Source organism: Meriones unguiculatus (assembly GCF_030254825.1).
Source record: "Meriones unguiculatus strain TT.TT164.6M chromosome 13 unlocalized genomic scaffold, Bangor_MerUng_6.1 Chr13_unordered_Scaffold_37, whole genome shotgun sequence".
Classification (NCBI taxonomy): domain Eukaryota; kingdom Metazoa; phylum Chordata; class Mammalia; order Rodentia; family Muridae; genus Meriones; species Meriones unguiculatus.
This window is the reverse complement of record NW_026843647.1, coordinates 7,004,261-7,021,493: the sequence shown is the minus strand read 5'-3', so window position 1 is coordinate 7,021,493 and position 17,233 is coordinate 7,004,261. Positions and strand designations below refer to the sequence as shown.

Below are 17,233 nucleotides of genomic sequence, written 5' to 3'. Positions count from 1 at the left end.
TTTTAATATACAAATAAATAAATGAGTAAATAATTAATTGTCTTTTATGTGTAATCTTACAAAATATTGTTTATCAGAATTTTTAATATATTTAATATATTTATAGGATACACATGTGTATATATATATATATATATATATATATATATATATATACACACACACACACATGTATGATGAAGTCCCTCATCTTTTCTGGCTATTCATTCTGCTGGCTTAATTATTGAACAATTCCCTAAGCCTGGAGATGATGGCTGTAATGGCGACATCTATTTTTGCTTGAGTATTCTGAGCTCTCTCATTGTCTGCATATTGTCTCTGTGGGTCTCTGCATTTGTTCCCATCTGCTGTATGTGGAAGCATGTTTGATGATGGGTGAACAAGGCACAGTTCTATGATTATTGCAGAATGTCATTAGGTGTCATTTTATAGCTACATTCTTTTAGTATAAAAGTAGTATTTACCTTTTCCTTAGATCTTTTTGCTATCTAGTTTCAAGTTCTTGTCACCAAAACAGTAAGATGTATGAGTTCCATACAGAGAGACTTATTTCAAACCTGATATTGGCTGGTTAATCCCAAAACAATTGTACTAGCATATCTTGCAGGCAGGACACCATTAGAGTTCAATGTTATGTTTCTTCTTTGATTGACAGTGTGCAGAGTAGCATCCTGCATCAATGTTGCTAGCATGTAGATGTGAAGTTTCTATGTATGCACTGGATCGATTTCTCTATACTCAATGTGGCTGTTCCATTCATCATTAGGGCCTTCCAGTCAATTTTTGGAGAACAACCTATAGTCTTGACAAAATCCTGTATTGTTTGGGCCTTCCAATCAGACTCCTTTGGCCCAATCCTCAAGTACATATAGCAGGCCGCAGTATTGGAATCTTTATTTGGTGACAATTGATGTTTTATTTGAACTCTCTCATATGATTTTATTTAGGTCATCTTCAGATATGTATATATTTTAGGAAGCTTCTATTGTCTTAGGTCACTACACTACCATTCAAATGGCATTTAATTTTTGATATCTCTCTGCATATTACCTTCCTTAATGTTCTCTTCCCTCCTTACTTCCAAATAAGTCTCCTTTTCTAACCCAACTTCCATCTATAACTACCTATTTTATTTCCCTTTCCTAAGGAGATCTATTTACCTCTTCTCAGAATTTATACCTTTATTCTGTTTCCATCCCTATGGATTTATGTACTGTAGCTTGCTTGAGTTTGGGTTACTATACTAAGAATGATTAATTTCAGTTTACTGGTAAATACTCATTTACTTGGAAATTCATAATTTCATTTTTTAGACAACTGAGGAATATTTCTTTGTATAACTCTACCACATTTTCTTTAATATTATGTGGATGGACATCTCTGTTGTTTTCAAGTTCTGGATGTGTTGATTAGAGCAGCCATAAACATATTTGAACAAATGTCTCCATGGTAGAATGAAGCATCCTTTGGATATATGTCCACAAAGTGTACAACTGAATTTTTGGCATAGAAAAATTCCCATATTGATGAGGAATAGGCACAAGGATGTTCTTCATTTGCACTTTGATTGACAATGTCTGAATGTTCCTCTTACTCTATATCTTTGCTGGCAAGAACTACAATTGTTATTATTTATCTTAACCATTCTGATTTTCTAGATATCTCAAAGTCCTCTTGATTTTCATTTCCATGATGACTAAGGATCTTGAGCATATCTTTACATGTTGCTCAGCCATTTGACTTTCTTCTGTTAAGAATTCACTATTTAAAATGGTATACATGTTTTACTTGGATTTTGTGTTTTCTTGATATTTAGTTTTTTCCTTTTCACATCTTAAAACATTTGGATATTAGCCCTTATTTTGATGTGTAGTTTCTAAAAACCTTTTACCTTTCTGTAGGCTCCACATTGTCACGGTGATGGTGTCCTTTGTTGTGCAGATTTTCATTTATATGCCTTATTTTAAAAATGTTTTCTTTATGCCTGTGCAAAAGTTGGAAAGATTTCCACTGCTCATGAGTAAGTAGGGTTAAGGTAGTAAAAACGACTCATCCTAAGAGAAGCAATCAATATATTCAGCGAAATCTCCATCAGAATCCAAACAATTCTTCCCTAACTTTGAAAGGACAATTTTCAGCTTACATAGAAGCATGAACAAAGCATGATAGTTAAACAATCCTAAATAACACTGCTTGAAGGATCACTTATCCACAGAATTAAACTGAACTCCCGGAGTATAGTAGGAAAAACAGCATGGTATTGGCAGAGTCACAGATGATTGGTCAATGATAAAATTGAAGACCCAGGCATAAATTAAAATTTACAGAGAAATGAATAATTTTAATAATAAGAAATCAAAAAATACACAATGGAAAAAAGATGCCATCTTTAACAAAGTGGATATATGCATGTAAAATAATGCAAATAGATCTCTACTCATCACACTGCACAAAACTCACCACCAAATTGGTTAAAGACCTCAGTAAAATCATGATACAGTGAATGTGATGATGTGAACATATATCAAAGAGCCTTGAAGTCACTCAATGAGAAAAAATAATATCTAAACACATTAGTATTTCTTCTAGTATTGAAATTCTCTTTTCCATGTCTTAGACTGAGTTGGTGAGGCTTATCTCTTGACTTTTTTTGACATCTTATATTTTTCTTTTCTAGGTTAATCTTAGTTTTCATTTATAGTGATTATTTTTCTACTATGATGCCTTGACCTGTTTTAAGCATTTTATTTCACTGGTTGTTTGTTTTCACAGACTTCATTGAGTTTTATCTATACCCTCAGAAATACCCTTGAAAAAACTTATGTTTTGAAGTCATTGTCTTGTGCTGTATCTATACTGAATTTCTCAGGGTCGCCTCAAAACAGGGTTGCTGTGATTTGGAGGAGTAATATTATCTTGTGTGTTAATAATCCTGGTTTCACACTGGTGTCAAGGTATCTGGGTTTGAAATGATTGTAATTCAAGCTGTTGATTATCTGATTTTGATGTTTCATTTCTTCCCCTGTTTCACTTTCTGGATCTTAGGAAACATTATAGGCTGTGTGTTGTTTTGTAGAAAATTCTTCTGAGTTCTTGCCTGTATAGGCCATTAGGGATCCTAGGTAGAACCCATTTCTAGGTATTGGTGATTACACTAAAAAATAAAGATGGGTAGAAGGGAAAGCTGAGAGCATGCTCAAGATAAAAAAAAAATTGGTTCCATCACAGATTTCAATTGTTTGGAGTAATAGTGGAGAACAAACCTCTGAAAGATGTGTGCTGTAGCACTGTCATTGAGACTGAAAAAGTTATAGTGGGGTAGGAACAAAGACTGTATGAGTCACTTGCCTGTACTCAGCTTTGATGTGAATACCAGTGTTCCCAAATAGAGCGTTTTTACTTATTTGTCATTGATACAAACAAATGGGAGTGGTCTAGAAGAGAGAACTGAGTAAGAGAAAATCTGGGGCCACTATAGGATTTGGCACAGTTATAGGGAATGGATGGAGGATCAGAGGACAGGTGCCTGCAAATGTTGTGTTAGAGGTTTGGAGATGAGACTGAGGAATTTGGAATTGAAGATAGAAAGTAGACTGAACCTTGCCTACCTGATATTTAGACTAGTATGGTCAGAGGATTCACAGCATGTCTTCAGAATGTAGAACATGTCTTCAGGTATGGTTGGCTGACACTAAGAAATGGGAACGGGCTAGAAGGAAGGCTGATAGAGGATAGGATAATGATATTATATTTGAAAAAAATGGAAGAAATAATAAAAATAATAAATTATCATCATTTATGTATTAAAATTTTTTGAAGGTAGCAAAAATTCTAATTGAAAATTTTATCTAATATTTTTTGCCACTTTGTTGTAGAATTGAATCTTTTCCTACTGAGGTTTTACTGAAAGATGTTCATACATTCTCTTTACTTTGTTTTGTGGTGTTTCCTTAGATTTAAAAATGATTAATATAGGATACCTTTTATTTGTATAGTTTACTATAATCACTTAGAACATTTAGAATAACAATTTCTTAGAGAATTGATATTCAGCCTCGGCAACATACATACAGGTAGTATTATACTAAACAAGCAGTTTATATTTCAGAATACATGTGTACATGATTCATGAAATAACAATTAGTGAAGAAAGAAACATAAGTTTTAAGGTGGGCAGGGGGAGCATGTGGGAAAGCTTGTGTGGAGAAAAAAGAAGAGAGAAATATTGTGATACAATTATAGCCTCAAAATAAATTAATCTCCAAGAGAAAAAACAAATAAAAATAAAAAATAAATTATGGGCTAAGAAAGCACTGCAAAGGGAGAACCCACTAAATTGTTCTTCCAGCTCCTCATTTTTACAAACAGGAACTGTTTTTTTTCCTTTCATTTCTTTGAATAATTCAATATCATCAACTGCAAATATAAACAAAGAAATCGCTGTGAATTTTTGTTTCTGAGAAATGTTATGAACACAGTTTACTTGTTTAGGCATATCAACATTGAGATATGTCCAGGCATGTCTAGACCTCACTACCTAACATAACCATAGGCATTTTGTTTTTAAGTATCCATTTTGACCAGAAGGTAGAATAAAGTTCACATTCTCAGGTTCTGCCAGTCTGAGAGCTTGAATAGCCTTTTACTTACAATTCAGTACTTGTTAAACATTCTGCCTGAATTAATATATGCTCTACAAAAACAACAACAACAACAACAACAAAAAACCCCACAATACCCTTCTATCTTCTTTTCTCCCAGAATGATGGGGAATTGGAAAGTCCCCAAGCTTATATCCTAAATAATCAGCTTAAAATTCATTGTCTTACTAGATAGATACAATACACTTGGAACAAAATCAATTTTTCTATTTAGCTAGGAAAATGATGTAATGCTACCCTTCCCTTGCTTCCCACTTGGTTATCTGGTTGTTTCCTGGTAAAAGTTTTTCTTATGCTAGGCCCACCTAAGAAACAGACTGGTGTCACAATCTGGTTCCCGCATCCAGGCTGTGTCCTGACCAATCAGGTTTTGTTGATCATTCAATAAGCTACTTTGAGTTTGAGTCTGGCATTCAAGTGGTCATGTTGTGGCTATTCCTGAACCCATAACATACTTCTAAAAATAAACTAACACATTAAAAAAATACAGCAATACATTCTCTTCTTTGCAAATGGGATTTATTATTCAAATTGTCCTTTTTTTCTCCATCTTTAGATGACAATGATTACAACTTGAAAAGAAGACAATGTATTTACATTATAATGTTTCAACCAATGTTATTTGAGAATCAATGAGATGGCTCAGTGGGAAGTGTCCATGGTGTGCAAACCTGGCAACATGATCTTTGATCACCATGAAGACAGGCTAAAATTACAACACACAAAGTTCTTCCAGTCTTCACATATGTGCCATTTGATTATTACAAACTGTAATAATCAAATACATATATACACACATACACAAATACACAAGAATTTCTTAAGATACATCTTATTCCTGTTCCAACATCTATCATCACTACATAATACCATTAATAGGAAGTACTTCAAGATGAAGTGCCAAATGGATCTCTAATGAGAACATGATGACTTGTGGAATGCCACATAATATAGACACATCCATAGAACCTCAAACTATGATGTGAAATATACAGAAGACTCATGATTATTTTACTTCATTATGTCTCTATCAGATAGATGAAAATGCAAAGGTTTCATTTACCATATTAAATATATTCACAGGGTTTCAGTGCAGTATGAATTCTTTCATGCTAATGAAGGCTATATAGATATATACAAAGGCTTAATCATTACAATCATTCATAGGGTTTCTCTCTAGTATTTGTATTTGATGTCTTTGGAGATGACTGTTTTGTGAAAAGTCTTTATCATGTTGTTTACATTGATTGTGTTCCTCTTCAGTATGTGTTCATTTATGTATTTGAAGATAAGTATCTTCTGAAAAGCCTTTACCACACTGGTTACATTCTTAGGGTTTCTCTCTAGTATGTATCCTATTATGGTTTTGGAGGTGAAGGTGTCGTGAATACACTTTATCACATTGATTACATTTGTAGGGTTTCTCTCCAGTATGTGTTCTTCTATGGTTTTGGAGATGACAGTTTTGTGAAAAGACTTTACCACACTGGTTACATGTGTAGGGTTTCTCTCCAGTATGTGTTCTTTTATGTATTTGGAGACTACATTGATATGAAAAGGCTTTACCACAGTGGTTACATTCATAGGGTTTCTCTCCAGTATGTATTCTTTTATGTATTTGGAGATTACTGTGACGTGAAAAGAATTTACCACACTGGTTACATTCGTAGGTTTTTTCTACAGTAGGTGTTCTTTTATCTCTTTGGATTTGACTCTTTCCTGAAATGGGTTTATCACCTTGGTTACATGCATGGGGTTTCTCTCCAGTATGTGTTCTTTTGTGCATTTTGAGATGTCTAATTTCTGAAAAGGCTTTGCCACACTGGTTACATTCATAGGGTTTCTCTCCAGTATGGGTCCTTTCATGGTTTCGGAGCTGACTGCATCGTGAATAGGCTTTATCACAATGATTACATTTGTAGGGTTTCTCTCCAGTATGTGTTCTTTTATGGTTTTGGAGATGACAGTTTTGTGAAAACACTTTACCACACTGGTTACATGCATAAGGTTTCTCTCCAGTATGTGTTCTTTTATGTGTTTGTAGACTACTGTGATACAAGAAGTCTTTACCACAGTGGTTACATTTATAGGGTCTCTCTCCAGTATGTGTTCTTTTATGAATTTTCAGAATGCTGTGATGAGAAAAGACTTTGCCACACTGGTGACATTCATAGGGTTTCTCTCCAGTATGTGTTCTTTTATGTGTTTGGAGATTACCATGATGTGAAAAGGCTTTACCACACTGGTTACAGTCAGGGTTTCTCTCCAGTATGTGTTCTTTTATGTATTCGGAGACTACTGTGAAAGGAAAAGGCTTTACCACATGTATTACATTCATAGGTCTTCTCTCCAGCATGTGTTCTTTTATGTCTTTGGAACTGACTGTCACCTGAAATGGCTTTACCACCTTGGTTATATTCAGAGGGTTTCTCTACAGTATGTGTTTTTTCATGCCTGCAAAGACAATTGGTACATGTGTAAGCTTTTCCATATTCACTACATTAATAAAGCTTTTTGTCTGTATGAATTAATTTTATAATTTGATCTAATTGTAAAGAAAAACCAAAAATTATGGTTTTATCACTTTGTTCACATTCATAGTTTTCCCATTCATTATGATATTTTTTTGTGTCTCTGAAGATACTTGTGATGATAAGAGCATTAATTACATGGTTCATATTATAGCATACACTTTCTATGAGGTTTTTTTATATATTTGATCAAGAAGTACTCAGAGGTTTATTATAATGATTGCATTAATATATTTTCCATAGAGTGACTCACATTAGTAAAGCGAACCAGGACAAACTGAAGAAATTTCATATTCCTAGTACTTACAGGGATTTTCCACAGTGTAAAATTGCAGATGTATTCCAAATGAAGTTTGAAAATAATTAATTGTACTAGTTTAATGTATTAGTAGTCCCAGACTTAGAGTTGATTGTGTACATGTGACACAGTTTATGATGTATATATTAACAATGAATTAACTAAAAATGAAGTATAGATTCACAGTGTTATCATTACCCATTTTCTGTTGTTTAGATGTACTGGATATTTTAGAATGCACTGACCTATGCTGATGTATGTATACGTGAACTTTACTTGGGAATAGTATGCTTTGCTGGATTTGCTCCAAAAGTCTCCACAAGCATGTGATGCTTGAGACCTAAAAGAACCTCTCTCCTATAGGTTGAACACTGATTTTTTTCATTTTAATAACAATTTAATCATTATTAACTAATTAATAATTAATAATAAAGTAACTGTAATCTTGTATCACATATCAAAAGCGTATTCAAAGTGGGGACTGCTACATTTCTTCAGACTGTTCTCAGAGAGAAAAAATATGTTGCTTCTTTCAGTATCCCTATGCTCACATGGCTTGCAACTATTTTGACAAATAATTACCTATTAAAAGAAAAATAACAAGTCAAATATTACCACATTTATGCAGTTTGATATTTTGTACCTCATGGACATGTGGAATAGGGATTAAGGTTTCTCTACAACATCCTGACTTATAAAATGTCCCTATCACTAAATGAGTATATGAATGAGTAACACCAGCTTTAGTGTGTACTATTGCTTGTTAGAAGATTATTGGACATATACTATCACCTATTCAATGCATATTCATTGCAATGTTCGTGTGGTATGAAAAGATACAGATTTGGAGTTCTACAGCATAGGTCTGATGTGCCTATGATTCAGATGGTTGAAATCTGTTAATGGATTATTTCCTTGTCTTTCTTAGAAGAATGCTTTACAAAGAAAAATCAGATACCTGACATTGAGGTATTTGGATTTGTGAGAATGTAATAATCATCAATAAACTTGAAATATTGCTTTTTTACACTGTTGCTTTTCATTAAAACTTCTGGGACACATTAACATTTCTTCAGAGGCACTCTGAAAACTCATATTCACATCAGCTTGCACATGAAAATTACCTTCTAAGGCTTCCAGAAAGTTGACAACATTCTGCAATAGTATGGTGTTCCCAATTGTAACCTAAAATGTGTACCAGAAAATAAATGATCAACTATTAGAAATTCCACAAATTTTAAGTTTCTATTTTCTATGAATTGTAGAATGATGCCTGATTTATTCAGCTTATTCTTCCTTCATTACACTTAAAATTACAGAACACCAATAACCACAATATCATCATCAGAAACAGTTGTCTTATTGTTTTAGAAAGTGAAAGTAAATTCATAGTCCTACCAATAACAAACAGGTTCCTGTAGGTCTCCAGCATCACATCTTTGTAGAGATTCTTCTGGGAAGGATCCAGCAAAGCCCACTCTTCCTGAGTGAAGTTCACATGCATATCATCATAGATCAATGCATCCTGAAATATTCCATACATGCAAACAACAGAAAGCACCATAGTGACATCACTTTAAATGTATAGTTTATGGAAAATATATTCATAAAATTCTGATGCTTCCCCTAATTATTTTCTTACATAAAAGTACTAATGTAATCTCTAAGTCATTTTAGAAGGAAACTGATTAATGAGGTCCACCTTTTAATTTTCTGCAGCCTCAGAATAGGATATTTCCTGGCAAGAGAAATGCTAATTCACAGAAAAAAGAGAGAGACACAACAAACAGAAAAAGAAGTACTGAGCACACATCAAAGAAATTGTATGAACAATTAATAAATTTATGGGCATGCTGAGAGTGTTGTCTCATGCATTTAATCCTAGCACTCTAAAGGCAGAGACAGAGCTGGATTCCAGCCTGGTTGTGTTATGTGCTCTAGGACAGGTACACATACATTTTAAGGCCCTGTCTCCCCTGTAAAAATCACTGTAATAATAAAAAAAAAACAACTAAAAAACTCAGAGCATTTGTCCCTATAAAGAATTATACATCCACTCCAGTTCTGTATTCATCTTCTAAAAACCTGAAGGGTCCCAGAATAAACCATAATATTAGTAACATCTTCCTAAAAGGAAATGCATGTTTAAACAGTTATGAATGGACAAATGAAATATTAGCAATGAAAGTGTTGATCATACAAAAGCAACAGAAGGCAAAACGAATAGGTCAGCAGTGAAGAGCTCCTGCTGTTCTTGCAAATAATTGAGCACGATTTCCAGTATTTACATGAAGCTTACAACTATCCATTTTATTTGAACTTCAGGAGCTCTGAAGTTATCTTCTGAGTACTGTGAGGACTACTTCTAACTACTGTGAGGCACACATGAGATTATATATTCATGCATACAGGTAAAATACTCATATTCATTTAAAATCTTCAAAACAAACAGATAGGTTGGAAGAATGTCATGCACCTGGAATGTAATGATTCTGAAGACTCAGGAAGTATTAATGAGGTAAACATAGGCCATCCTAAGAAATAGAATATATTTTACCAAATTTAATAATTCAAATGTGGATGTGGATGGAAATCAAAACAGTGGCATATGCTTGACATGTACAGAAACCCACATTCCAGGATCATCAGCAAACAATGTTAGTTAAAACAAGAAAAAAAACATGCCTATTGTGACACATTTAATTGCTACACTCTGAAGCCAGAGTCAGGGGGAGCTTGAAGGTCAAGGTTAAGGTCAAGAAATAATTAAATTTATTTATTATGTATACAATGTTCTGTGTATATGTACACCTGAATGCTAGAGAAGGGTGCCAGATCTCATTATAGATGATTTTAAACCACCACGTGGGTTCTGGGAATAGAACTCAAAACGTCTGGAAGAGTAGCTTATCCTTTGAGCCATATCTACAGCCCTATTGATCGTTTTTGAGACACAGTCCCCATTCCCTAGAGCTTTCTCCATAAATGGAGGTCACCAGAAAGGTGGGTTATGGCACTGCAGTTCCTCATGCACACCTTATGATTGCAGGCAAACCCAGAACCACTGAAGTCCATAATGAAAACAATGATAAATTCTATGTTTTTCTTTTTTTAATTTTTTAATATTTTAAAATTTATTACAATTTATTCACTTTTCCTCCCATCTGTATCCCCCTCTCTTGTTCCCCTGCAATCTTGGCCTCCCTCCCTCTTCTCCTCATACCCCTCCCCCAGTCCACTGATAGGAGAGATCCTCCTCCCCTCCATCTGACCCTGAGTATCTTTTCTTTATGTTTTTAATAAATTACAGTTCATTCACTTCGTATCACATCTGTAGACCCCTCCCTCATCTTCTCAGCAATTAAAAACAAGGAAATCATAAAATTTTAGACAAATGGTGGGAACTAGAAAAGATCATCCTGAGTGAGGTAGCTCAGAAGCAGAAAGACATACATGGTATATACTCATTTATAAGTGGTTATTAGACTATAATATAGGATAAACATACTAAACTCTGTACAGTTAAAGAAGCTAAGGAAGAAGGAGGAACCTGGGTAGGATGGTCAATCCTCACTCAGAAAGACAAATGGGATGGACATTGCAATAGTGAGAAAACAGGAGCCTATAACAGAGGGCCTTAGAAAGGCTCTACCCAACAAGGCATCAAAGCAGATGCTTAAATTCTGACTTCATGCATAAGATGTGAAATCTACCATATCTAATAGCATAACACCATGCACACTTGAGACACGTCTGCAGTTTAGAAACTCATTGTATATCCTGGGATTGATTTCTTTAAGGTACCTCATTGTGGCTGCTATTAGTGGAAAGGTTAAAGGATGCAAACCAACTGTTTTTAAAGTATGATCAACATTTCTTCCTTCACACCAGTTTCTAACATATGTGTAAAATATATCAGGAAAAAAATATTTTAGAAAGCAATGTTGAAAACTTCTACAACTTTGACCTTTATTTTCTAACCCGTCTTCCCACTACACACAAAACTAGTATAATAGTGTGGACAATATTATAAGCATCAGAGATTCCTATGGCCAAAGTAGCAGAGCCTACCCCTCCAAAGGAATCCACAGCCAGGAATGTTCAAAGGCCAAGGGCCTCTGTTCTGGAAACTAGGTATGTGAAAAGACCCACAGTCTGGTTCATAGTCTATCCCAGTCACAAGAGGTTGAGCTCTGACAGCTCAGCAGACCTGCTCATGCTGGTGTTGGCACAGGAAATCCATAATCCTCCAATGCATGGCTGTGTCTAACTTACATCTTGCTAGAGGAAAAACCACACAAAATACTAGAAATATCCTATATTCTACCTCCCAATGATACTCTGTTCTGATTGTGAAGTCTTGTCAGGGTCCATCACTAGCTTGGAGCAGACATTTGAGCCTCAGGACTATAGCAGCTCTTCTACTGGATTATTAGAGATCAAATGGCTCAGAGGGATGGCACAGGCCTTCTCAGCACTGCCTTTCCATGGTAGGGGCAGACAGAGCCATAAACTGTTAAATTTTTATTTTTAGTAAAACCTTACACTGTCCTAGGGAACATGTTCACCTTATAAGGTACAGGGTCTTTATGTGCAAATTCCATTACACTCTCAATGTCAATTGAAGTCATTTCTACCTCACAGCTAAGGAATCCAGCAACAAACCTTCAGTCATATTCAAACACGAACAACAAATGAAGGCAAAATGTGATGACTATGAATTTAAAACTTTAAATAATGCTAAATGGGAGGTGAATGAAAAATAAAAATGGAAATACTTTTCCTAAGTATGATGGAGTAGAAATATTATTATATATAAAACAGAGAGCATACCCAGGCTGTCACATCAGGGAGAGTCTAGAGTTGATATGACCCTGAGCCATGTTAGGAAACAGAAGAGAGAAGTAGGGGGGAGCCAGAACAAGAGTCTAGGACAGTAAATGATAAATTAAAAAAAACAAACAGGTAAGCAACATGGTTGAATTACATAGATAAAGGCAAATGGGAGAAAGACTGCACAAATCATTACCCTGCAACATGTAGGGAATGAGGGATTCTGGGAGAACCTGGTAGGCATATCTGCTTTTTTTAAATAGTCACCTCAGCCTTAAAAAAAAAACAAACAAAACAAAACAAAACAAAACAAAACAAAACTAGGGATTGAGATTTAACAGTGGGAAGAAATTAGAAGACTGAAATGATTTAACTATACTCTCAGAAATCACTTTTAAATGTTGAGAAAGGCTTTATGGCCCAGTATTATCCAGAGGTAGACATATGCACAAGAGTACACCAAGTGTGACAGACACATTTTCTCTCAGACTATACATTTTTAGACAGAAAAAAATAACATTCCTGTTAGGCACTGCCACACCACTTTTTCAAGATCTTCTGTGTTGGTTGAACGAATGCAACTACAATAATTTTATTTCTAGAGATAAGTTCAGGTCCATATCCAGATTCTTTATTTGCTTGGTGTTTGAACCCAAAACATGACCAGGTTAGACTTCAGTGATTATCTACAATTGATTTCCTGCTTACCCACTGCTAATGCCAGCTACCATCAAAGCAGAAAAGCTCTCACCTTCTTCTTCCTCATCATCCATTCCTCATTGACCAGTCATGGCCCAGCCTGGACAGTTTCAAGACTCACTGGGCAGCAGAGGCAAGATTAGGAATTCAAAACAATTCTCAAATAAAAATCATGAGAGAAGCCTGAGCTACAGACTATATTGCTCTAAATAGAAATAATCAATGCACTATGTGTCATGTTAGCTACTGAGGTCTGTAACCTGATACACTCAGCTACAGCCAATGGTGTGTGCCTTATATTCTTTATGTATCTTAATTATGTCAATAAGGATTGCTCATATCTCCAGTGTATTAAAGAACAGTCCCTTAATTGGAAATTCAGTATTCATTGGTTCAACCTAACCTCCCTAAATTGTATATACACTAATCTTGTCTGTCTTCATTTATATGCTTGAATTAATACATGCTGGATAATTCCAAAATCCCTCACATTACCTCCATTAGGGTTTTCTTCACAATGGTGGTGACCGCCACTGAATCACTTAAACTTTTGTCTGTGAGCTAGCTACTGTCTACCCTGTTTCACTCTGCAGAATATACAGACAAATTATCCTCTTTTTCTACTCTGAAGGCCAAACCCAGGCTTTGCACACAAATCCTTTAAACTGTTACTACAATGTTACTACAACTGTTACTACAATTAAGTCACTAAATGACTTAAATGAGTAATTTAAAAACTCTAATGTGGTACAGCCTTTAACTTAAGAATTTAGGAAGTTTAATCGAGAGGAAGGGAAAGTCATTTTCTGTGGAACAAAACACTTCAATCAATGTGACCTGAGGCAACACAGCTTATCTCAGATATATTTTTTTCAAAAGGCAGAAGGTGCAGTTGTTTTAAATGTAATATGCCTTCCCAGAGAGAAATCACTGCACAAACAACTAAAATGTTAAGCAAGAAAATTCTCTATAATTGTAGCATGTACCCAGCTCTGATTAATGCTAAAAGAGAAGACATCTTAGGCAAGATTTTGAATTTGTTATGCAGTCATCCTTAAGTCTCTTTTAAACTCAGGCCCCAGGTTATATGTTAAACAATTTCAATATGGGCTAGAGTTTTCAAGTCTAGCCACTGAGGCAGATGGGAAATTTACACAGCAAAGATATTCCTAGAATTATTTAAGTACCACCCTTGCCTAATTAAAGCAAGCCAATCTTCACTGACAGGACCATAAGTGAATGGTCTCAGAGGTTTCAAATGACAGGAAAAGTAGAAGGTAGAACGTATAAACCTGGGTGGGAAGGTCTTGAACGAGCTATGTCTTATCCTAAATAAGCTTCTTAAGAGGAATAACATCTTGTATCCTACTTCCAGGGGAGAGATGGAAGGAAACAGGAGACATCTATGAATTTATCAGAAACTCTCATAGACTAGGATAAAATCTTTAGGAGTCTAATAAAACAATGTTACACAAGCAGAACATTATTTACCAAGACCAGAGTGGCCTTGGAACTGATAAGTATAGCTACATGTGTTGGGAAGAGTTAGCTTCTCAGATCTGAAGCAACCCCTCCTCAAATGACCCGGACTGGCAACTCACCCAGGAATATACCTGGCTTTAGAAAAATGAGCTCTGTTTTATTATCAATACCTTAGAATCTTAGGAAAATCTCCCAAGGCCTAGGCCCTACGCTGTTCTGGCTCTAACAAGCATATTTAAGGAGTATGAGAAGCAGTTATGTCATTCTCCATACATAAGGACCTCAAGGAAAGCCTTGTTTGATTGGGCTAGACTACAACACAACAGTGTTTACCCTGTTCAAATGATTATCATAAGATGTCTTGCCCATGTGCCAGAACTATGTTTTTCTCAAGAAGTAAACTTCAACTTTATGGCACTTCTGGCTTTAATGTTGGCTGTACTTCTGTAATGGCCCATTAAGCAGCTTGTTATACACCTTTCCTTTGACATGGAGATGGCCAATGGTTGCTATGAATCAGGGCTTGGTTATGTATTGGAAACAAACTGTTGACAATACTCGTGGAAAACATTTGTTTCCTAGCATCTTAATCTCTAACAGATTTGGTTGGCAGGTCTGTTTTAAAAGATTCTTTAGATAAACTCTACTTGGTGTGACTTCCTGTCTCCTAAACACTAGTAAATCCCTTACATCAACAATTCTACCTGTTTACATCACAGCTTTACAGGGAAGTGCTACTCAACACATGTTATTTACAACCTCCACAGATTTACTCCAAATGAATCTTACATCTACATGTTAAATGCCACTGGCAGAACTTTTAGAAGATACTAAAGAAACTAGGCCTCTCCGAGTTTGCATCCTGCAAAGGACATTTCTTCCTTCAAATCTCTACTGCAAATGCTTTGTGAACATGCAGTTCCATAGTGTGTAAGGAAGACAGCCTCCAGAGCACAGCCTCCTCCAAGCAACTCTTACATTTTGCTTCCCCATTTTGCTAGCAATGTCGAACTAGCTTCACATTCCCAAGCTTGAAGAGCCGTCTCCCACATGGTGCCTTAAACATTTTACTAAGTATCTGTTAATTCATTAAACTTACTGTTACCTTAACGGAGGTGCCTAAATAGTAAAAATATATTGCCTACAAAGACCTTACTAACAGAGGACCCAGTTCTTTGTTGCCTTATCACGTTGAGTTCTGCAGCAAATGTAAAGGGATATAAATTAAGGACCTTGGATTTTTAGAAAACAGTTAAAGGCCTTGATGCCAGGTGTCCTGGATGAGCACAGCTGCCAACAGAAGCACCATTGCTTAACCCACAATGTTAAAATTTGAGTCGATGACCCCAACACTCACCAAGGGCCCCTCACCCTGTAGATTTAACCCTTTAAATATACAATAACGCTTACCCTCGGGCACAGTTCAGATCCTGATCTGGCCGCTTCCCTGAGCTCAGAAAATAAAACTTTCATTTTACCTTCTGTGCCTGAGGTGAGATTTCTCGGCTTCACCCCTAACCCAATACAGGGCAGATATTCAGATGATCCCACTGTGTTCACGGCTAGGACAAGGGATCGCTCCTGTGGATGCTTCTGGCTGCCGGTTCTCACACAGCCCCAAAAAGGACCCTACATGTAGGTCCTGCTCTTAAGGCTCCTGCTCCACCAGGTTGGGGGCAGCGGCCTCACACTCACCATGTTGTGACTTTGGAACTCCCCTAATATCCCCTCACTGCACACAGCAGTGATCCATTCAAGCCTGCTCAGCTACAGCACGAACAAGCACCATGGCGGCAGGAAGAACTCTTCTTCTGACTGGTGGGATGGCCTCAGCATCTTGATTAGACAGTGAGTCTTGAGCGACATGAGCACCTCCCTTAGGGTGTGCTGAAAGGATAGGGCTTAGTGATTCCTAGCTCAGGCTTCCATTTCAGGACCAAACCATTTTCAGATCTGTAGAGATTTGTATTTCAGTATCATAAGTGCCAGTTCTCCCCTAGAGTACCTTCTGTGTTCTAGCACAGAGTAGGCACTTCCACTTTTCCTCCTGGTATCAAGCTGGATAGCTGAACAACCTGCAGGGGAGTGAACAATCTGTCCTTCAGATGAAAGGTTGCCAAGAATATTAATAATTAAAGAGAAATTTTAGAAAATGCAATGAGATTTTTTTTCTGTGACTTCAAGCTGGAATAAAGAAACTGCAGTAACTATTCCCCAGGAAGTTCTGAGACAGCCCAGGGGGAGGGAGGTGGAAACACATGGCACATTGGAGCACTATTATCAGACACTACTTCTTTTTTAACTTTATTATTAGCATTTAATTCAATTTATTGAATTTGTATCCAAGCTGTGTTCCCCTCTCTGGTCTCCTCCCCAAATTTTATTTTTAACAACCCAGGAAAATGGGATGCCTCTTCATTTTCCAGTGTCTTTCTTGATTTCTTTAAGTGTTTGAAGTTCTCATTGTAGGTTTATTTTTTCTTTCATCTGTTTATTACTAGATATTTTACTTTCCTTCAAACATTTCTGAATGGAGTGTGTCCAAAATCTATTTTAAATATTTGCTGTTGGTGCATACCAAAGGAAATAGATTTGTGCAAGTTGATTCTGTATCCTGTCACATAGCTGTATTTGTTAAGTATTTCATAAATTTTTGTGATAGAATTTTGAGGAATTCTAATGCATATTATTACATCATCTGCAAATAATGGTAGTTTGAACTCTACTTT

General features: G+C 35.9%; 1 protein-coding gene and 1 pseudogene across 8 annotated transcripts in view; both read right to left on the bottom strand.

The window, feature by feature from the left end:
• The window catches only part of LOC132650979 (cytochrome P450 3A1-like), an 800,659-nt gene that overhangs the window by 687,853 nt on the left and 95,573 nt on the right, over positions 1-17,233 (bottom strand). The gene's annotated exons all lie outside the window — the stretch shown is intronic.
• LOC132650932 (zinc finger protein 120-like) lies at positions 6,079-13,096 on the bottom strand (annotated as a pseudogene).